Source organism: Suricata suricatta, chromosome 10 (assembly GCF_006229205.1).
Source record: "Suricata suricatta isolate VVHF042 chromosome 10, meerkat_22Aug2017_6uvM2_HiC, whole genome shotgun sequence".
Lineage (NCBI taxonomy): Eukaryota > Metazoa > Chordata > Mammalia > Carnivora > Herpestidae > Suricata > Suricata suricatta.
Genome location: NC_043709.1, coordinates 64015648 through 64038183, shown reverse-complemented (window position 1 = coordinate 64038183; position 22536 = coordinate 64015648). Strand labels below are relative to the sequence as shown.

The 22536-nt window shown below is 38.6% G+C and overlaps 1 protein-coding gene and 1 long non-coding RNA gene across 5 annotated transcripts in view; one reads left to right on the top strand and one right to left on the bottom strand.

Annotated features, from left to right (window-relative positions):
- The window catches only part of SPATS2 (spermatogenesis associated serine rich 2), a 147500-nt gene that overhangs the window by 14432 nt on the left and 110532 nt on the right, over positions 1 to 22536 (top strand). Inside the window, exons 1-2 of one of the 3 annotated variants that reach the window (XM_029955237.1) lie at positions 15565 to 15652; positions 21447 to 21500. The exons of the other annotated variants lie outside the window; for them this stretch is intronic. The gene's annotated coding sequence lies outside the window, so the exon portion shown is untranslated. Of the gene's footprint in view, positions 1 to 15564; positions 15653 to 21446; positions 21501 to 22536 lie in introns of those variants that run through there. 3 annotated transcript variants of the gene reach the window in all.
- LOC115304899 overlaps positions 15592 to 22536 on the bottom strand; it is an 11902-nt gene continuing 4957 nt past the window's right edge. The window contains exons 4-7 of one of the 2 annotated variants that reach the window (XR_003914661.1): positions 20545 to 20640; positions 19721 to 19875; positions 18422 to 18541; positions 15592 to 15670 (exon numbers count right to left, since the gene is read on the bottom strand). This is a non-coding gene — a long non-coding RNA (uncharacterized LOC115304899). Of the gene's footprint in view, positions 15671 to 18226; positions 18267 to 18421; positions 18542 to 19720; positions 19876 to 20544; positions 20641 to 22536 lie in introns of those variants that run through there. The other variant, XR_003914660.1, reaches the window with a different exon arrangement.

Genomic DNA, 22536 nt, shown 5'->3' with positions numbered 1-22536 from the left:
CTAGGCTCTGAGCTGTCAGCACAGAGCCTGACATGGGCTTGAACTCACAGACTTTGAGATCATGACCCAAGTTGGGGTCAGAAGCTTAACTGACTGAGCCACCCAGGTGTTCCTACTTTGCCCATTTTTAAATTGTTTTTCTTTGGTTTGTTTTATGGAAGTTTTTTACACTGGATATTAATCTGTTAAATATATATATATATATATATTTTTTTTTTCCCTTTTGGGAAGCAAATGTTTTCCTTCTCTCTTTTTTAAATTACAAAAGTAATATGCCTGTTGTAAAATGTGTAAATTGAATAGCGAAAGTCTCATCACTGTCTCTTCAGTTTCATTCCCCATACATATTTCCTTTTTTACCTCATAGGCTAACAGTTCGGTATTTTTTCTTCCAGAATTTTTTCTGTAGAGCAGAAACATATATATGTGTTATGGGTACATGCAAGTGTGTATGTACATAAAAAAGCATATACTTTTTGATAAAAATGGAATAATAGAATATTCTTCAGTTTTGCTTTTATCACAGATTTAGCAAATTATAGAATCTTAATGTGTTGAAATGTATGTTTCATTCTTTCTCTCACTGGATTGATTGTAAGCTCCTTTGTACAGAGACCATGATTCTTCCCACTCTAAAGATACTCTTTTTCTGTGTAGATAACATTATTTATCCGTTTTCTCATGCCAGAGACATTTCATTTTTTTAACAAAATTTTATTGAGTGTTTACTCTCTGATACACAGGAGTTAACTAAGCATAAACATTTTATATTTTAGTAGGGGAAGGCAGATGTTAAGCAAAGGAGTAGAATGTTTAGTATTTTGGTTGGTGATGATTCGTATTAAAAAACACCCAAATAAAAAGCAAGAAAGGAACACTCTGTGAGCATGTGACAGTGTGTGTGTGTGTGTGTGTGTGTGTGTGTGTGTGAGAGAGAGAGAGAGAGAGAGAGAGAGAGAGAGAGAGACAGACACACACACACACACACACACACGCACACTGAAGGGTGAGAAAGTAATATTTGATTCTTGGTGTAGCCCTAAGAAGGAAAACAGACAGACACACAGAGGGAACAGTAACACACAAACGCACAGATGAATCATACAAACAAACAAACAAACACATTAACGGGGAAAGAAAATAAAGAGAATGGAGAGGAAAGAGATGAAAAGAGGAGAAGAAAAGAAAAAGAAGAAAAAAAATTAAAAATTAAAGGGCATCAGAGACAACAAAGGACAGTGGACAGTCTAAAAGTGTATGACCAGTTGAGGGGAGAGGTAGGGATGAGATATATTCTCTCAGGTATCCTTCAGGTTCTCTTCCTTCTGGAGTCCGTATTTTCTCCTTCCGTTCTTGCAGATGAGAGTAATGTCCTTCTCAGTTTGATCGATGGGGCAGACGAAGTTTACAGAGCTCCCTTCCTCTCTGCCATCTTGGCTCCTCCTGAGAAAGTAATATTTGAGCGAAAACTTAGAAGTGATCTTTGATTTTCTGTTCCTCATACCTCACGTCAGATCCGTATCCAAATCTTACTGATTTCATCTTCAAAATATATCTCAGACCTATCTATCCATCAAGTAGGTGGATTGATTTGGTGGTAGAAGTTTGTGGGAGTTTTCTTTTGTTTGTTTTAATATTCTCAGTGAATTAGGAATCAGGTACTCAGCTGAGAGTGAGGGTGCGGAGGAAATGATGGAGGTTTGTGAAGAGCGGGGTGTGTGAACTTGTTCAGGAGAGTGGGGAATGGCTGTGGCAGGGAAATAGTGTAAGATTTCCAGGTGGTATTAAGGGTCCCTTGAGGTTTGTGGTCATGCCATTAAAATGAGATTAGTCAGTATGTTTTTGTTCTTCCAGCCACACGGAGCTGCAGGGGTATATGTTTGGAGTGGATTTAACCAGGGATGGGTTTTTACTAAGATAGAATAAAACATGAGAGGGTCAACAGAATAGAGCATATATGCAAGGCAGTGATTTAGATAATATACTGGTTTAAATTACAGAATTTAAACCAGGTGAAGAGGAAAGGAAGCCAAGAAGTGGCTAAAAGATGGTGAAAAGATAATATAATCAATGAGTTGAAGGACCCATTGAGATCAAAAGATGTTGGAATTTGGGTATGTGAGAGACAGAGCTATAAAAATAGTAGGTTGTAGTCAGACTGTAGGACATAAAAATTGAGATCATGGAGGCATCATCATGCATGGGATGCACGGGTGAAGGACAAGATCTTTGGAATCAAGAATTCAGAGATGTGAGCTAGGAATTCAGAGAGATGGGGTATTAGATCATCTGTGTGAAACTACTGAGACTTAAGACAGGATCTGTGTTGTAGAGAGTCACAGTGTTAGGGTTCTCCAGAGAAAAGAACCCTAGGATCTCCCTTTTTCTCATCTGTATGTGTATATATATCTACCTTTACATCTGTATCTATCTAGAATGAGATATATTATAAGGATTGGCTCACCTAATTATGGGAGCTGAGAAATCCCATGATCTGATATCTGCAAGCTGGAGATCCAGGAAAGTTGGTGGTGTAAATTCAAGTCCAAGATTGAAGGCCTGAGAACTAGGAACACCAGTGGTGTAAGTTCCAGTCCAGGGGCAGAAAACTGATAGATAATTCAGCTCAGTAGTCAGGCAGAGACAGAGAATGACTTCTCCCTTCCTCTACCTTTTTATTTTATTCATACCCATCCACATTGGGGAGGGCCATCTGCTTAACTCAGTCTGCCATTTCATATGCTATTCTCATCCAAAACACCCTCACTGACACAGCCAGGAATGGTCTTTACCTAGATATCTGGGCATGTCATGATCTAGTCAGGTTAACACATAAAAGTAACCATCATAGCCAGGTAATGGATAATAGAGTTTTCACATGATATTCAAAGTGGAGGTAGGGAAGAGAGGAGACTGATTTGGAAGCATCAGTGAGGAGGAAAGGGGACACTTGCCTTACCCCTTGGTCCCATGGTATGAAGGGTGTGGGAAAGAGAACTTCCACTATTTGAGGGCTGCAAGAGGAATATGGCCTCAGAAAAGAACTAGTTTTTAAATAGAACAAGAAGTTGAAGGAAATGTTCAGAGTAGAAGTTGAAAATGTAGGGCATAGTGGAAGTTTCAGAATTTGGAGAGAGGTGGGTGGCACATGGGAACAAAGCACAGAGCAGGGGATGTGTAAAACTATGTGGGGATTAGAATATGGTGGGTGAGAGGTCTGAAAGTCTGGGGCTCCTTTTGATGGACAGCATAAACAGAGATAAAGCAGACAGCAGGCAGATTCTGGAGGTGAGGGTATGAGTGTTGGGAGGGAAGGCAGACCAAGGAGTTCTGGTTCCTAGGGAAGAGCATGCTGATTTTAAATTTTTAATTAGTTTTTAAAAAAAATTGTATATATTTAAGGTGTACAGCATGATTTTTAAAAATTTATACATTTCTTTTTGTTTATTTTTGAGAAAGAGAGGCAGAGAGAGAGGGAGACAAGAGAATCCGAAGCAGGCTCTACACTGTCAATGCAGAGCCTGATGCGAACCTTGAACCCACGAACTATGAGAGTATGACCTGAGCTGAAATTGAAATCCAGAGTCGGATGCTTAACTGACTGAGCCACCCAGGCGCCCCCATCATGATCTTTTGATATACATATAGACAGTGAAATGATTACCATAGTCACTAACATTTTCTCACATAATAACCGTGTGTGTGTAGGTGTGTCTGTCATGTGAGTACCTGAAATCTCTCTTAGCAAATTCCTGGTATTCACTATGGTGTTATTAATTCTTTTTTTTTTTAATTTTTTTTAATGTTTTATTTATTTTTGATACAGAGAGAGACAGAACATGAGAGAGGGAGGGGCAGAGAGAGAAGGAGACACAGAACCAGAAGCAGGCTCCAGGCGCTCTGAGCTAGCTGTCAGCACAGAGCCTGATGCGGGGCTCGAACCCACGAAAGTGAGATCTGACCTGAGCCGAAGTCAGAGGCTCAACCGACTGAGCCACCCAGGCGCCCCTGGTGTTATTAATTCTATTCATCATGCTGTACATTAGATCTCTGGGCTTATTCATTCTGTATTACTACAACTTTGTACCCTTTGACTAACATCTGTCCCATTTCCTCCACCTCCCTGCTTCTGATAGCCACCATTCTACACTCTGCTTCTGTGTATTTTTTTTAAAGTTGATTTATTTATTTTGAGAGACAGTGCAAGTTAGAGAGGTAGAGAGAGGGAGAGAGAGGAGAAAGAATCCCAATCAAGCTCTAAACTGTCAATGTGGAGCCTGATGTGGGGCTTGAACCCACAACCTTGTGAGATCATGACCTGAGCCAAAGTCAGATGCTTAATTGAGCCACCCAAATGCCCCTGCTTCTGTGTATTTGACTTCTTTAGATTCCTTGTATATATAAGATCATGCAGGGTTTTGTTTGTTTCTGACTTACTTCACTTAGCATAGTGTCCCCTAAGTTCATCCATGTTATGGGAAATGGCAAGATCTCAGGAAGGACATTTTTGTTCCAAATTCTTGGACCCACTTTTTATATTATTCTTGTTATTATTTTTTAAAGTTTATTTATTTTTGAGAGAGAGGGAGAGAGAGAGACAGAGACAGACAGAGACAGAATCCCCAGCAGGCTCTGCACTGTCAGCACAGAGCCCAACTCAGGGCTCGAACTCACCAACCAAGATCATGACCTGAGTTGAAATCAAGAGTTGTATGCCCACTGACTGAGCTACCCAGGCCCCTGGACTCACTTTTTAATATCTGTGCATGTCAGGGAGGGATTTCTCTCTCCCAGAAATAAGGGGTTTTCCTGTGATGAATCCTGTGGGCTTTCTCCTGATGACTCTGGTTAATGATTTTTGTTTTAAATTGTATCTGATATTAATATTAATAATATTGAGATATTTTTGATTAATATTTGTGTAGCATATATTTAAATTTTCCTTTTAATTTTCCAACTTTCTGGCTCACTTTGCTTTAAATGTATGTTGGTAACCTGTACATGGTTGGATTTAAAAAATATAATTTGATAGTCTTTTTATAAGTTTCATCTTATAAAGTGTGATTACTGATACTTTCAGAATTATGTATGCCATTTTAGTTTATACTTTTTTTTTAAAGCCATGCATCTTATTTGCCTTGTTACACATATGTAGAGAGATCCTATTTTTCTTTTACTTATTTTCAAATTAAACATTGTATTTCTCTTTAGTAATTAACCCTTAAATTTTTAACATGCATACATAGTGCTCTCTAAAATTACTATCCTTGCCTTCCTGAACAATACAAGAACCTTAGAATGCTTTAAGTCACATTCCTTCTCTCCAATGCACTCTGTTTTTATGTTTGGTATTTTAGTTTTACTTTAAATCTTGCTTCCTGTGAAGTATTTCAAATGCACAGATTAAAAATAGAGAATAAGATAGAAAAATCTGTGTGCTCACCTCAGTGCTTTGTCTCATCTTAATTATTGCAGTTTGCTTAATATCTTTTCTCAAACTGACTTTTTTTATTGTGGAAATTTTCAACATTACACATGTGTGGAAAGAGTATAATGAACTCCCATGTATCCTCATCTAGCTTCGGCAATCATCAACATTTTTTCCATTCTTTCCTCTCATCTGTCCTTCCCTCCCCCTTCTTTTGATCAGTGGGCTTGGGTTCTGTCAGCATGATACATCATTTTCTAAAAGTTTTCCATGAGCCTTTTATCTATGGACTTTTGTAGCCAACGATGATTTTTTCTTTTTTTTACCTACATCCATTCTTTGATTAAAACTTGCAAAATAGTGATTTTCTAATGCTGTTATTTTGTATTTATGAGCTGAAATCCTTCTATAATGAAGAATTTTCCTTCGTTAACTCTTTCATTACTCTGAAATATGATTTATATAGAAAAGGCAGAATAAATGCTCTGGTTCTTTTTTCATCAGTATTTAGAATAATGAAATGAATTGGTGCCCTACTAATGTCCAAAAGTGACCAATGAGTTTTTTGTTTGTTTTAGAGCATGATTATGAGTCACTGAAATTTTATGTATTTAGTGTGCAGGCACTATAGACATTACTCTTACTGGTGTTCACATTGTCCTATCTTGGTGTACTGGGACCCATTTAAGTTGGCTCTGTGTTCTTTTAATAAGACCCCATTAGTTGTTTATACCTTTTCTTGCTTTTAGACACAAGAAAATATCCCAGTTTCATCTGTTTATTTCCCGCTATAAACCTACAGTTAGCCATTTCTCTAAGGAGCCCTGATTTTTTTTGTTGGGAAATGGTATTTAAAGACCACAATTTAGATACTAGATTTTTTTTTTAAAGAAAACATGGAAATTATGTTGCCCTCCTTCCTTCCCCAGGGGTAGCCACTGTAACATATTCAGTTACAATTAATCCCTTGCATACTTTTAGAATTTTCACTATGTATATGTACACATACTATAGAGAAGAGTATTTCATTGGTTCTAAGATGCATATTTCTCCAACAGCCCATTTAATCTTCACATTTGTGGTATGTTTTTACAACCATTTAAAGTTTAACTGGCAGAGTTTTTTCTTAGTGGTTTGTCAGATAATATTGTTTCTTATCTGTGGCATCTTAGAAGGAAAACAGTATTTTAATTTTTAAACCTTATAATGCAGCATCATATTGTGCTTATCCTTTGGCAGTTTGTTTTTCTTGCTCAGGATGGTTTTTGAGACTTGTTCTTTGTTAATGTAGATCTAGTTTAAGTTTTCTGTGTTTGGTTATGTGGCTGTACATTTAAAAATTTTTTTACTTGTTAATAACATTTAGGTTGCCAATAATTTTTACCCTCTTTACCAATTTTTAACCATTAAAAATAATGTTGTAGTGTGAACTTTCTCCATGTTTTCTTTTGCTAATCGATGAGTGAGAGTAGAGTTTCTGGGTCTTAAGGTTTCTGCATGTTCAACTTTGTAGATATCATCAAAATGCTTTCCAAAGAGGTTATTTCAGTTTATACACCTATCAGCAGTATATAAGAATTCATTTTGCTTTATGCCAATCCTGGATTTTATTGGTTCTTTATAACTTTTGCTGATCTTATTATGAGTGTCATACTATTTTATGTTTTAATTTGTATTTCCTCCATTGTTAGTTTGAGCATATTTCAATTTGTTTATTGTCTTTTAAGTTTCCCCTCATGTATTATTTGTTAATTGCTATGGCTTATTTTTCTATTGAGTTGTTTTGTTTTTGCTTTTGTTTTTGTTTTAAACTGATTGATAGGCATTTTTAATACATTTGGATATTAATCCTTTGTGGTTGTATACATTGCAAATGTTCTTCTAATCTGTGGCTCTCCCTGCCTTGTTTTTTATAAACGAACTTTATAACAATAGGTGTTATGTTTGAGGTGTAATTAACATAGAATAAACTAATGTATTTACAGTGGACAATTTGATAAGTTTTGACATATGCTGTGAGACTATACCAGAGTCAAGATAATGAACACACTTATCACTCCACCAGTTTCCTTGTTTACTTTGTCATGCTCTCTCCTCCACTTCCCTTCCCCCCACACAACTACTAATTTCCTTTCTGTCACTAGTTCAGTTTGTATTTTGTATTTTAAAGTTTTTAATTTTTAAATTTTTTTGAATTAAAAAATTTTTAATCAATTAACTTAATATAATTAAAAATTTTTTAATGTTTTTATTTTTGAGAGAGACACACACAAACAGCATGAGTGGGGGAAGGGGTGGAGAGAGATGGAGACACAGAATCTAAAGGAGGCTGTAGGCTCTCAGCTGTCAGCACAGAGCCCCACACGGGCTGGAACTCATAAACTGCAAGATCATGACCTAAGCCAACTGAGCCACCCAAGTGTCCCTAATTTTTTTTATTTTGAGGGAGAGAGAGAGAGAGAGAGAGAGAGAGAGAGGGAGAGAGAAAGAGAGAGAGGGAGAAAGAATGAGCATGAGCAGGGGAGGGGCAGAGAGAGGGAGAGAGAGAGAATCCTAAGCAGGCTCCTCACTTTCAGTGCAGAGCTGGATGCAAGGCTTGAGCTCATGAACTGTGAGATCATGACCAGAGCCAAAATCAAGAGTTGGACGCTTACCTGACTGAGCTACCCGGGCGCCCCCTAAAATTTGTTGTAAAAAAGTTCCTTTCCTCCTTTATTTCCATTTCCTCAGAGACACTTTTAACTTTTTTAGTTAACACTTTTTTGGTATTATCTCCATTTCTGTAAATAATATGCTTGTATTGCTATTTTGGTACTATCAGTTGTAAGATGCACCACCATTTTATGTACTACTAATAAAAGGAAATAGGCCCAAGATGGGTAGTCTGTAAGAGACTACACATAAAGCTGGGAAACTACATGAGAATGTAAATGAGAAATAAACCTACCACCGCAAGTGACAGAAAGCATGTCTTAACCCTGGCATTGTATAGGAGGGGTAAACACTTCCTTGGGGGATTTGAACTGGTTCTCAGTCTGAATTCACACTAGATAGTCAAGTGGTACAAAAACTCAAGCAGAGGGGCACCTGTGTGGCTCAGTTGGTCAAGCATCTGACTCTTGATTTCTGTTCAGGTCATGATCTCATGGATCAAAACGCCCCACATCGGACTCTGCACTGACAACGGAGAGCCTGCTTGGGATTCGTTCTCTCTCTTTCTCTCTCTTTCCCTCTCTTTCTCTCTCTCAGAATAAATAAGTAAACATTAAAAAACCAAACTCAAGCAGAGATTTTTAACTGAAGATTGTTTGGGGTTGGTAGTGACATAGGTGCTTGGAAGTAACATAACAATTGAAAGATGTCATCAATTGTGTCTGGATTTCAGAGATGTTAAAATATGGGGGGAACAGCATTTTTGAATCAGTGAAATATGGTTCCATATGCTAGACACTGTTCTTTCTTGGTGCTAGAGAGGTAACTGTGAACAAAACAAACGTCCTTATCCTCATTGAGCTGATGTTCTGGAGAGGTTAATGTTTAGATAAAATAAGAGTACATGGGGTGTGCCTGATGTTACAGATATGTAAATAGATGAAGACTAAACATTGACCACTATGTTTAGAAATTTGGAAGTTGTTGCTGATCTTGGCAGGAGAGGGTTTGGTGAAATAATCAGGAACCATAAGCCCATTGGGGTGATTCTGAAAAAGAGAGGAAAGGAATTTGGAGATAGTGAGCACAGACAGCTTCTTCTATGAGTTTTGCTGTCCTGGAAAGCAGAGAAATAGATAAAGAGCTGGAGGGGAAATTGGAATTAAAGAGTTGTCTCTTGAAATGAGAGAAATAATTGCACGCCTGAAAGAATATAATGTCATGCATCAATTATACTTCAATAAAAAATAAAAATAAAGTGGGAGAAATAGAGTGTATTTATGTAATGCTGATGGAGAGGATCCATAGTGAAGGAAACAGTGCTCATGCAGAAGTGGGAATGGGGAATGGCTGGGGAATGAGCTTGGGATCTGGTATCCAAGTGGAGGCATTGGCCTTAGACAGGAGCCGTCAGCTCTGCCACAGTAAATGACAGGGAAGACAAGGCAAATGGGGACTGATGCTGGTAGTGGTAGTGAGTGCTTCCTACCTATTTCACTGGGAAATTAGGGAAGGGCAGCAGCTAGGAGTGAAGATGGAGATGAGGTGTTGTTGGCTTAAGAGAGGAAATGACATGAAATGAACCTGTAGGGGAGTGGGAGGATGAATAGATAAGGCAAAAGTCATAGGATTGTCACATTGAGCCAACAGACCATTTGAATTCACCATTGTGAATGTTTAAGTTACATTGTTTAGAATGGATATGTGGGTGTCTGTTTTTGTTCTTTTCATTTCAAAGCCATGTTTTGCAGCATTGGTATAGGCACAGAGTAGTGAGATAATTGTATGTTTTTTAAATATGTTATTAGGAAAACTTTAAATACACACAATAGAGCTCTTATGTACTCAAATGTACACCTCATGTACACAGTTTCAACAGATATTAACTAGTGGCCAATCTTGTTTTATTTGTTTTTTTTCCCCTCCCTCCCCCCCAATCTTGTTTTATTTGTACACTTACCTATTTCCACCCTTCCATATTATCTTGAAGCAATCCCAGACATCATATTTTATGCATAAATAGTTCACATTTTATCTCTAAGAGAAATGGACACTGCAAAAAATATCATTACCGTACCCAAAAAAATCTTTAATATCCAGTTTCCTGGCACTTTCCAAGTTTCCAGTTGTATTTTGAATGTCCTAAAGTGTTTAGCTATTTGACAAGGAGTTGTATTTAATAGGGATGGGTGTTCTTGCCAGGCAAGTATGATGAAGTGAGGGAGGGGTCAGCACTCTTGAGGTGCATGCAAGGCAATGGACCTGAATCTGATCTATAATGGACTTTGAACTCTAAGCTAAGGTGGGAGATGAAGACATGAGAGGGGAGTGGGATCAATGGCTTGTAAGTCCTTGTGAGGTCAAAGTATTGTTGGAGTTGGGGTGCTAGAGGGAACAACCTAAAAAGATAGGAGGTAGTGATCGGAAGGTGGGTACAGATGAAGTAGAGATTGTGGAGGGACTGTAGTTACTGTATTGGCAAGTCCTAGGACAGGGTATTGACTGAGGGAGTGATTGGCCATGGTAGGGTTGGGGGTGGGGATATTGCATGTGAGGATATCAAGGAAATGAGAGGCCCAAATAACACAGCAGTCATCTAGGTGAGCATTTAAATCATTTGCAGTTATAACATCCAGTGAGATAGGAATTAAAGTCTTGGAGGTTTGAGAAGAAGTGGCTCAGGCATACCCAGATGAATACAACAGAGGGTTGGAAGGTGGTGGCATGGTCTGACAGGAGGCTTTTTTAAGAGAAAAGAAAGGGGAATAATCTGGAAGCAGAGGTGAGGGACAGCCCTGCCCAGACCTAGTAGTATAAGGGGTGTGGGACAGGAGAAATCACGGATAAGACTGTAGAAAGAACAGTGGCCTCAGCTGTTTGATTTCAGCTAGAGCAGGAATTGAGGAAGGATAGGAGAGGGGAGCAGTTCACAGAAGGGGATGTATCTAGCCATATGGAGATGAGAGGTTAGGAGATTTGGCATGACATCAGAGTCTTGGGATTCTTGTGGTAAGTGATATAAAGAGATTAGTAATGAGATTAGTCTTGATGACTCAGGTAAATTGTAGTATAAGCACATGAGGGTAGAGGTGTGGGAAGAAGCTCTAGAGTACAGGGTTCTTTCACTTCTCCCGGTGCTGGTAGAGTCTGGGGGAGAGGCTGGGAGAGTGGCAGAAGAGCTGCAGCTCTATTACTTGCTCTCCACTCCTGGGACCCAGGTGGTCTACAGTAAGAAGCTGTTAATGCAGTTAGTCAAAAGTTAGAATTTCCATGGGGCGCGTGGGTGGCTCAGTGGGTTAAGCATCCAACTTCGGCTCAGGTCATGATCTCATGGTTTGTGGGTTCAAACCCTGCATCGGGCTCCGTGCTGACAGCTCAGAGCTTGGAGCCTGCTTCGGATTCTGTGTCTCCCCTCGGTCTCTGCCCTTCCCCTGTTCGTGCTCTGTCTCTATCTTTCAAAAATGAATAAAGATTTTTTTAAAAAGTTAGAATTTTTTGTTCTATTCCCTGTTGTTTACCTGCCCTGCCTATATTTTCTCCCCTTTCTTACTGAAAACTTAAGAGTGGAGCATCTAAATGTTTTCAGTGCCCTATTCTTTAATATCCTAGATATTCTGGAAACTGGTAAATGATTCTGTTTCTAGCTTGCTGGGTAAATGTCAGCAAGATTATAGGAAGGAATTGGGGAGGCTCACCATTAGGGTTGGAAAGAGGAAGGAGGGAAGAGGTTTCAGGGAGAGTTAACTTTAGATTCCTTAAATCTGGCCAAGGAACCAGGAGTTTTAAGAGGGAAAGAGTTTGACCTGTGTCCTGGGAGGGGAGAATAAAGTTCTGCCTGAAAGGAGGGATCTGTGTGTTGATAGGTTCCTGAAAGAGCTGTTGCTGAATGGGAGACTCAAGTATTGTTTGATTCATTCATTTCAGTGGATATTTACTAGCACTAACTATGTGCCAGGCCCCAGGATAGATGCTCAGGATATCATGTTGAGTATGTATGTAGAAAGATTCCCACTTATATAGATTTACAATCTAGCAGGAAAGACAAACAAGAAATTCCAATTTAATGTGATTGCTAGTGCGGGTTCTTTGGGGCCCTATAGTAAAAGCATCAGGGAGGGCCTGGGTGGCTCAATTGGTTAAGTGTCCAACTTCTGCTCAGGTCTTGATCTCATGGTTCGTGAGTTCGAGTTCCGCATTGGTCTCTCTGCTGTCAGCATAGAACCTGCTTTGGATCCTCTCCTCCCTACCTCTTAAAAATGAATAAACATTAAAAAAAAAAAGAATAAAGCATCAGATTAGTCTCAGGGATAGGGAGGGGAAGAGTACAGGTTCTGAAGTTAGTTACAGGGGAACAGAGACCTGAAAGATGAGCTGCAGTTACTTAGGCAAAGAGAATAGAGAGGAGAGTTATATAGATGGATTATAACTTCCAAACCTTATCTTACCCAGGGAACAGGGAACAGAATCATCTGTTCTGATCACCATATTCACTGCCAGTATTCCTGTATATGTGGGGTTGGCAGACTATTGCTTATAGGTTAACTGTGGCTTGCTACCCATTTTTGAATGACTGGCAAGTTAAGAATGGTTAGCGATTCAAACTGTAAGCCAATAATGGTGGCAAAATTCAAACCCACAAAAATGATCTGTGTCCATTCCACAGATCACATTGTGTTATAATTGTTTATATTTCTGTCCCTCAAGAAGAGACTTGAACTTGAATGACAGCTTGCTTTTTCTTATATCCATCATTTCCAGCACAGGATGAATCCAAAAATAAATGTTTATTAAATGACTTTCATGTATGTAATTTCATTTTCTCTCTTAAATCCTGTGAGAATAACACATACATGAAATTGTCAAATAATTGGTATTAACATTTTATATACCATTTCTTCATTTTTGAATTTTTTTTAAGTTTATTTATTTAAGTAATATCCACAACCCTGTGCGAGGCTTGAACTCCTGACTCTATCAAGATCAAGAGTGGCATGCTTTTCCAGCTGAGCCAGCCAGGAGCCCCCTTTTTTTCTTTTAAGATTTTATTTTATTTTTTTATAGTTTCTATATCCAATGTGGGGCTTGAGCCCATAATCCTGAGTTCAAGAGTCACATGCTCTACGTAGCCAGCTAGCTGCTGGGCCCACTATTTTTTCCATTTATAATAGCAATATTTTAAAAATGTATGATGTCATTGAAAAATTAATTTCACTAAATGTAACTAAAGATAATTAGAAATATGTTGTGCTGTAACAAAAGGCCTTCAGGGACTACTGACTGACATTTATATACTGCTGTTTGGTCCTATAGTAAATAATTTCAGAATGCTAGATATTCTAGTTTTGTAATTTCTATTCCTTTGTCAGCTCTCAGTTATAGCTGCTTCCCCCCTACTTAAATTTGCTGCTTCTATCTTTTATGGATTCAGAACCTAGAAATCTAATCTTATTAGAACTATGTATAAAGTAGGAGTAGATAGTCTTGAGCATAATACTTGTGAGTCCAGGGAAAATGTGACATTTTTGTTCTTAAGGACTTTGTAACCACTTGGAGAGATCAAACATACTGGGAACAATCATAATGTAGAAGTAAGTTAACTTCAAACTACCCCATTGCCTGCTAAACATCTCTACATGGATGTCTAACATGCATCTCAAACTTAATGTTTCCCCTAGGCTTCATCCCACAGTCATCCACATATCAGGATAGAGAGACTATCCTTGCAGTTACTCAAGCCTCAAACTTGGGAATATGCCTCTGTAACATCTCACATCTGATCATGTTTTACCTTCAGAATACAATCTGATCACTATCTCTGCTGCTACCACCAAGAGTCAAACTGCCATTCTCTCTTTCTTGGATTATTACATTTAGCTTTTTGACTGATTCCTCTGCTTCTACTTTGTCTCTGTATGGTCTGTTCTCAGCAGACTTCCAGAATGGTCCTCTAAAAAGTAAGTCAAGTTAGATGGTCACTCCTTTGCTCAAAACCTTCCAGTGGCTTTCCATCTCAGAGTAAAAGACAGAGTTCTTTTTTTTTCTTTCTTTCTTTCTTTCTTTCTTTCTTAATTTTTTTATGTCTTTTATTTATTTTTGAGAGACAGAGAGAGCACGAGCAGGGGAGGGTCAGAGAGAGAGGGAGACACAGAATCCGAAGCAGGCTCCTCCAGGCTCCGAGCTAGCTGTCAGCACAGAGCCCGACGCGGGGCTCGAACCCACAAACTGTGAGATCATGACCTGAGCTGAAGCTGGACGCTTAACCGACTGAGCCACCCAGGCGCCCCTAAAAGACAAAGTTCTGACAGTGGCCTAAAAGATCAGAGTCTGTTCTCAGTTTACCTCTCTGGCTTAATTACCTATGATTTCTCATGTCCCTTCAGCCATAGTGACTGTTTTTCTAAGATGCCAAGTTGTTCCTTCTTTAAAGGCCTTATACTTGCTGTTACCGCTCCTTGAAATGCTTTTTCTATATTGGTAGCATGGTTTTTCCTTTTTTAGGTGTAAGCCTCATAGGTCACCATATCAGTGAGGCCCTGGCACTCTGTATCTCTTTACCCTGCTTTATTTTTCTCCGTAGCATTTATCAGCATGTGATAGACAGGCTGCTTGCATATGCCTGTGTAAATAATTAATTTTAATTTTAATTTTAAAAAGTGTTTATTTTGAGAGAGAGAGTGTATGTGCGTGCACACACACAAGCTGTGGAGGGGCAGAGAGAGAGAGGGAGAGAGAGAATCCCAAGCAGGCTTCACACTCCGTGAGGAGCCCGATGTGGATCTTGTTCTTACAACTGTGAAATCATGAACTAAGCCAAATTCAGAGTCGGTCGCTCAACTGACTGAGCCACCCAGGCTCCCGTTAACTTTAATTTTTAAAATTTTTTCACTGTTGTCTCCCTGTAGGTGTGGATTAGGGGTTGGTAAGCCAAAAGCAGCCTGCTCCCTGTTTTTCTACATAAACTTGAATTAGAGCACAGTCATGTTCATATAGTAGTGTGTCTTCTGTAGCTGCTTTCACACTCCAGTAGCAGAGTTGTGTATTGTGGTAGAGACCATATGGCCTGTAAAGCCTAAAATATTTGCTACCTGGCCCTTTATAGAAAAAGTTTGCTGGGCATTGGGCTAGAACAATATCTGGCACATAGTACTTGATTTAATGAACATAAAGTAAATAGTAATTGGCAAGATACAAACCATAAATTGCTAGGGAGGATATGGGTTAATATTTCAAAAGTTGTTATTAGACTTTAATAATTAAGATAATTTGGGAATATGTCAACCATAATAATTTATTCAAGCTGAAGTTCTTGAATTTATTGCAGTCATTATAACCTAATAGCAGAGATGGGCCAACTTCTTAAAGGCTACACCTAAATTGGAGATGATAGTGTTCCAAAGGCACAAGATGCTTTTAAATATTAGCTTTTAGGGGCACCTGGGTGGCTCAGTCAGTTGAATGTCCATCTCCATTTCAGGTCATGATCTCCTGGTTTGTGAGTTCCAGCCCTGCATGGCGCTTGATGCTGTTGGTGCAGAGCCTGCTACAGAAAGAACTCCAAAAAATGAATTGCTGGTAGTTGTTGGTTGCATTCTGTGAAAAAAAAAAAAAACATGAACCTAACTAAATGTATATAGCTCTCAGTCACTTATGCTGAAGGAGGGGCATATAGAATAATAATACATTTGTGTTTGACTTTGGAATACATTTTTGGATTTCAAATGGATTAACCTTATTATTCCAGATACTTCTAATAGTGTTTTTAAGTAGCACAATAAAATTAAAATGAAAAATCCAGCTCAGAAGAATCTGGAAAATTGCATTGTTTCTGGCATCCTATCTTTGTCCAAATCTTACAAAATTTTTAATTTTTATTTGTTATATATATATATATATATGTATATTTTAATGTTTGTTTATTTTTGAGAGAGTACACAAGTGGGGTGGGGCGTAGAGAGAGGGAGACACAGAATCCAAAACAGGCTCTAGGCTCCGGGCTGTCAGCATAGAGCCCAACACTGGGCTTGAACTCATAAATTGCAAGATCATGACCAGAGCCGAAGTTGGCTACTTAACCGACTGAGCCACCCAGGGCTCCCAAATCTTAATTTTTAAAAAGCTGCATCCAGGGGATAAATAATTTCAGTCATGCAAAGCATCGTGTGGCAAGGTGGAGATTTCAGAAGTATTCTAGTTTTAAAAGGCCTTCACTGGTAGTAAGTATAGAGAAGGAATCTTAAATCTGTTGGACGATATATGCTTAGAAAACAAATTTAATTTAAGCAAATGATAAAGAACTATGGAATCAGAGCCAGAAGAAATTTCATTCAATATATATTTGAATACATCATAGGCACTTTATTAGACACTGGGTTACAGAGGTGAGTAAGACAGAGTTGTTGCCCTCATGAGGCTTACTGCTTAATCTTCTTCCCCAGTCTCCACTGGACTTCGTTTTATATTGTACAGTATATTGGAATCTAAAGCTTGAGATAGCAAGTACTTTCCCCAGGGTTGTGTAGCTTGTTACTGGTAGAGTGGAACTAGAATGCAAGCAGAACCCCCTGGACCAAAGGAGTCAAATTCCGATTGCCCCCTCCTTGGCCCCCTAGGCTTCAGACACAAACAGACACGCAATGAAACACCGTGGACCGAGCAGAAAACTCCCCTCTCGGTCCCCTGGGCAGGCCAAGCGGAATGCTCCCTTCTCGGACCCCCAACTCAGTGGGTCCAAGATGTCTCTTGGCACCCACGGCCTCGAGCTCTCCGCGGTGCATCCACCTGGCTCCTTTGAGGCCACATAGAGGTCGTTTTGGCCACCTCCTGCTTAGGCCCCGCGCACAAGGGCCCACGCACACAAAGAACCAACCAGACGAGAAAGACTTAGACACAGAAGGACAGGAAAATGAGTGCACTCACCAGCTGGCAATTAGGCCCAATGTGTCGGGGTCCCAGGAGCTCTGGGTGGGGGGGATTTCCAGGACGAGCCCCCATTATGTTATACCCAAGTCTCCAATATCTCCCCACAAAACCAGAGACTGTCAGGGAGACCGAGTCACGCATGCAAAAGCAAAGGGCTTCATTACGGATTTAGACTGGCCGAGCCTAAGCTCGGGCTCACAGACTTTACCGTTGCAGTGGATTCATGCTGAGAGCCCCGAACATGGGGGGGGGGGCTTTTTTAGGAAGTGGGCATTACAGGAAATGGCGACACAGGCACAGTGATCCAATCCCTACCCCCTATCAATACTGGCAATAACTTTAACCATACATCGATACTTTTAGTGGGAGCCAATCACAACATGTAGAGTATTGACCAATCACAGAGTGGGCCCAGGACCCTCACATAGGACGTGACTAGTCTTAAGCAATAGGTGATTATCTTATAGCCTCCATCTTTAGGCCACCCTTAGAAATGTTAAAGATGTTAGCTGGCCTCACCTGTAACCCTGGTGTTACAAGGGTGGTCCCTCCTTCCTTGGGAAACGTGTGCCCTTCTATTTTTAATGATTCTGAGAAGCTGACACCTAGGCCTTCAAGGTCAGAGGGGAAGCTTGAATCAGACCTGTGTCCTTACACCACCTTTATTTTTGACTTAGAGCTTAAAAGGCATTTTTTTTTTGAAATCCAGATTTTTTTCCACTCTGTTGCATTCTACTGTTTATAATCTTTTATCTCATGGGAGGGTTAGGTAGGGGCTCTCAAATATTCATTCTTAAGTGTTCAATGAATTTAGTGTTTTTCAGTGCCTTTTGACAGCTGAAGTCAGCTTTACTGAAGGACTGTGAATTTGCATGAGGAAGGAAGAATTAAGTAGTTATGGATTCTCTGTGGGAAGTGACCTTTATTTATTTCAGAATTTGTATAGGACCTAAGCTTTTACCTATGAGTAAGGAAGAAACTTTTTTCTTTCAAATGACTTTGCTATCAGGACCCAGAACCCAGGCTGATAATAAAAATTAGCTGTGTTATGTAGGTCAAATAGACTTTTGCCTACTGACCTTTTCTTTCCTTTTAGTTACCCAAACTTTGTGTATATTCCATCCTCAATGGTCAAAGAATCACAAAAAATATGCAGGATGCATATTTTATTCATTAAAATTTTTTCTCAAACTGATTGTGATTATATTTGGTTTTTTTCTTCTCAGTGCTTGCTTGCATGCTAAAAAACCCCCAAACATTTGACAGTCTAGGGAAGAGTGAAAAGAGGTTAATTAAATTGATGCTAAATAATTTAGGATGTTTTAGTTATTTGGTAGCTATAGACAATTAAGGCTTTTTTCTTAAAATGTCTCTTTGGGAATGCTTATACAATGGAGAATTTTAAGAGTAAGTTATCTTCACCTCAGGCCTCTTTGCTCTTCCTGTTCCAGAGTACCTTCTTCTGTTCTGCTACAGCCAGTCAGTTCTTGGCTCAGTTGTTTTAGTTTCTTGGTGAAAGATGAGCTTAACCATGTTTATAATCTGTGAACATCAAATTCCATTTTTTCTCCTAAGAAATAGAACATTAAATTCCCTGCCAGTGATCTAAAACACATTGAATTGTATATATTCAAATGCAGATGATTTATTTTCTCTGAACTTACATCATAGCATTTAAAAATAGAGACCTTAGAAATAGTGGTTATTACATATTAGTGATAATTATTCTAGTTCTGTTGCATGTATAACCACATTTTAAAATACAACAAATTAGTGTTATGTTGCAGAGGAGGTAGTATGACTACTAGTTGCAAATTACTTGATTATTTCAAAAATATTTGTAAAATAACTAAAATAATATGCTAATAAGAAGTATGGACTATGTGTATAAATATAGGTGGTTTCAAGTAACACTTAAAGTTAGATTGACATAAGGTTTGAAACATAATAGTCACATTGTAATTGTGTGTATTGAATCAACCATAAATTTTTTTTTTTTAGCCAGGGTCAAATTAAATATTTCAGTGGGTCTGGAGAGGGGGAAGAAGGAGGAGTTGGATGAGTTAAAGATATCTGAGGTCATTTGGTTGGTATATAGAGAAAGGCAGGCTAAGTTTGACCTTGCAACATGTCAGGCTAAGGTCTCCATGCATGCTGGTGCAGTTATCTGTTGCTAAGGAACAAAATGACTACAAACATGGCCTAAAACTCTCAAGGTTCTGGGTGTTGACTAGGCTGATCTAAGTGATTCTTGTGCAAGTTCTTTCATGCATTTGTAGTCTGATGGGTCTTGTGTTATCTCAGAGGCTTCCTTTTAGACTCACATGTCTGGCGCTTGGGCAGGAACGTCCAAATAGCGAGGAGCTGGAATAGCTCCTCAAACATCTCTGTCTCTATTTCTGTGTAGTCTCAGCATAGGGGCTTCATAGTAGCCAGACTTCTTACATAGGGGTTTAGGGCTCCAAAACCACTTGTTTTGAATAAGACAGCCAGAAGGGAGCTGTACTGTTTTTTATGACCTAAATTCAGAATCAGTATCCTTGCTATTGCATTTTCTTCATTAGAAGTGAGTCACTAAGGCCAACCCATATTCAGAGGGAAGGGAATCAGACCCACCTCTTTCTGGGAAGAGTGTCAAGAATATGCAGACATATTTCAAAGTACCTCAGTCCTTTTGGCCACAAATTACTTTCATTCCTCCTAAGTGCAAAACATACTTACCCCTTCTTCAAGGGGGTCTTATATAATACAGAGTCAGGCTCAGGCTCGAGACCTAGGATCCTGTCTTCTAAATCAGATGTAGGTTCAGATAAGGCTATTTGGATATAGCTCCTTGGGTATGGCTCCTTGAGTACCATTGCTTTCATTTTGAAGACCTGCAAACTAAAGTATGTTATCTCTTCCCATATCTAGCAACAGTAGACAGGCATAAGATAACCACTGTGGACACTCCTGTTCAAAAATAAAGAAAAATGTAAGGAACACAGTAGTAGCTGATCCACAGCAATTCTGAAATCTAGCCAAGTCCATGTTATCATTTCTGTAATTACGGCTCAGCTTTATTGGCTAGGAACCATCCTCTATAGCTCTTGGTTTTGCCTTCTGAATTACCCTTCCTTTTCCATAAAATGTATCCTTTGTTTGCAGTTGAATCGTTTCCTAAACCATAGAGGTTTAAGCATGAAGCAGGTGTGTGTCCCAAAACATTTTGTACTGTCTTTTTTACTTTATTTTATTTTTAAATTTAATTTATTATTTTTTTTTAATTTTAGAGAGAGAGCGAGAGCAGGGGAGGGGCAGAGGGAGAGGGAAACACAGAATTTGAAACAGGCTCCAGGCTCTCAGCTATCAGCACAGAGCCTGATGCAAGGTTCAGACTCATGGATTGTGAGATCATGACCTGACCTGAAGTTGGACACTTAACCAACTGAGCCACACAGGTGCCACTGTACTGTCTTTTTGAGTCCAAATTACATTGTTTCTGAATTCTAAATTTTCTGAATCTTTTTGAAGGGTTCACTCTGTTAGCCAAAAGCCCCACTTACACATTGATGGCAGCTTTTCTCTATCTTAGGCTCTGTAGAAGAGGAAAAAGCTTTTCTTGACCCTTTTAAGATCCCTAGCTGGGTCTGAAAATTAAACTGAAAAAGACAGGAGAAAAGCATACACATTTATTTAATATAAGTTTTATGTGACACGGAAGCCTTTATAATGAAGCGAAGACCTGAACAAATGTTTACCTTTTAAGTTTTTATTTAAATTCCAATTAATATACAGTGTAATATTAGTTTCAGGCATACCATTTAGTGACTCAGTACTTCATACAACACCTGGTCCTCATTGCAACAAATATGCTCCTTAATTCCCATCACCTATTTGGTCCCCCCCGCTTCCCGTCTCTGGTAACTATCAGTTTGTTCTCTATAGTTAAAGTCTGTTTCTTGCTTTGCCTCCCTCTCTCTTTCCCCTGCCCCATGCTTATTTGTTTTGTTTCTTAAATTCTGCATATGAGTGAAATCATATAGTATTTCCCTTCCTCTCATGACTTCTGACTTATTTTACTTAGCATTATACTCTTTAACTCCATCTACTTTGTCGCAAATGGCAAGATTTCATTTTTTTTATGGCTGAGTAATCTTCCATTGTGTGTCTGTATAAATATATATGTGTGTGTATATGAGTGTATATATATATATATATGTATATACACATACTATATCTTCTATCTTCTGTCATCTTTATCTGTTTTATCAGTTGATGGACACAGGCTAGTTCCATAGTTTGGCTCTTGTAGATAATGCTGCTATAAACACTGGGATGAATGTATCCCTTTGAATTAGTATTATATATTCATTGGATAAGTACCTAGTAGTGTAATTGCTGAATTGTAGGGTAGTTCTATTTTTAACCTGAAGAAATGTTTAAACTGGAGTATTTTTTATGCCAGGTTTGATGAAGAATGGGCCGTTGTGGAGAAATGTGATAGGACAAAGAGTATGAGGTAAGTGTAGTTAACTGGAGGAAATTTAGCAAGGCTTGTTTGTTAGGATTCTTTTCTATGTCCCTTTGTCTTTGGAGATAAGAGTGCCCTCCTCTTCCACGTATAGGGAGGCTACCTCTCATATGAGCGTTTTATAACTGATTCAAGGGGAGAAGAGTAGAGGAAAGGTCAGGGTGACCTTCCTGTTTCTGCCATTTGCTCCAGCTTCTTTAGCTTAAAATATTCAATATCTAGAGGTACCCTATTTTGAGGTAGCATGTCCTGAACCCTCTCAGCTCCATTTAAGGTTTTTATGGGACAAAACTTTTAAGAAGCCCTTTTGTTAGAAAGGAATTATAAGGCACCACCTTAAATCTCTTTGGAGTCCATACACTTGGTAAACTATTGCCAGTGAGCTAAGGTTTGTTTTTACCTTTTTGAAGATTGTAAAAAAAAAAAAAGAAGAAGAATGTTGAACAGACACTATATATGTCCCTCAAAGCCTAAAATATTTATCTTTCCCTTTACAAAAGAAGTTTGCCAATCCTTGGTTCAAACAAAAGTTTAATTTTTAGGCTTTATTTCCCTGATGCTGCCTTGGATTTGATCTTTGTCTAGAGGGCATTTCTTTTTCTTTTTTTTTTTTAAAGTTTATTTAATTATATATGTTTTTAACGTATGCAGTTATTTTCCATCATTTACAATACAGTAGTTACAATGACACTCCAAACAGAAAAGCAAAGTAAAAAATCAAAACCCCAACTTCTATTTCATGTAATTAGACTTATACAGAAATTAGAAGGTTAAGTACCAACTTATACAGACTTTAGACTTATACAGAAATTAGAAGGTTTAAGTACCAACTAGTTAATCACCTAATTTCACAGCTATCTGAAGTGGCGATCGTTATATAGCAGCTTATCTATGATACATTCAAGATAAATGATACAATTTATTACTTGCCCATAAGCTAAAACACAGCCTGCTTAATACCTTTCCTTAAATTCCACCTCTATACTACAATATACTTGAGGTCCATGCAAAAAGTAGCTACCTT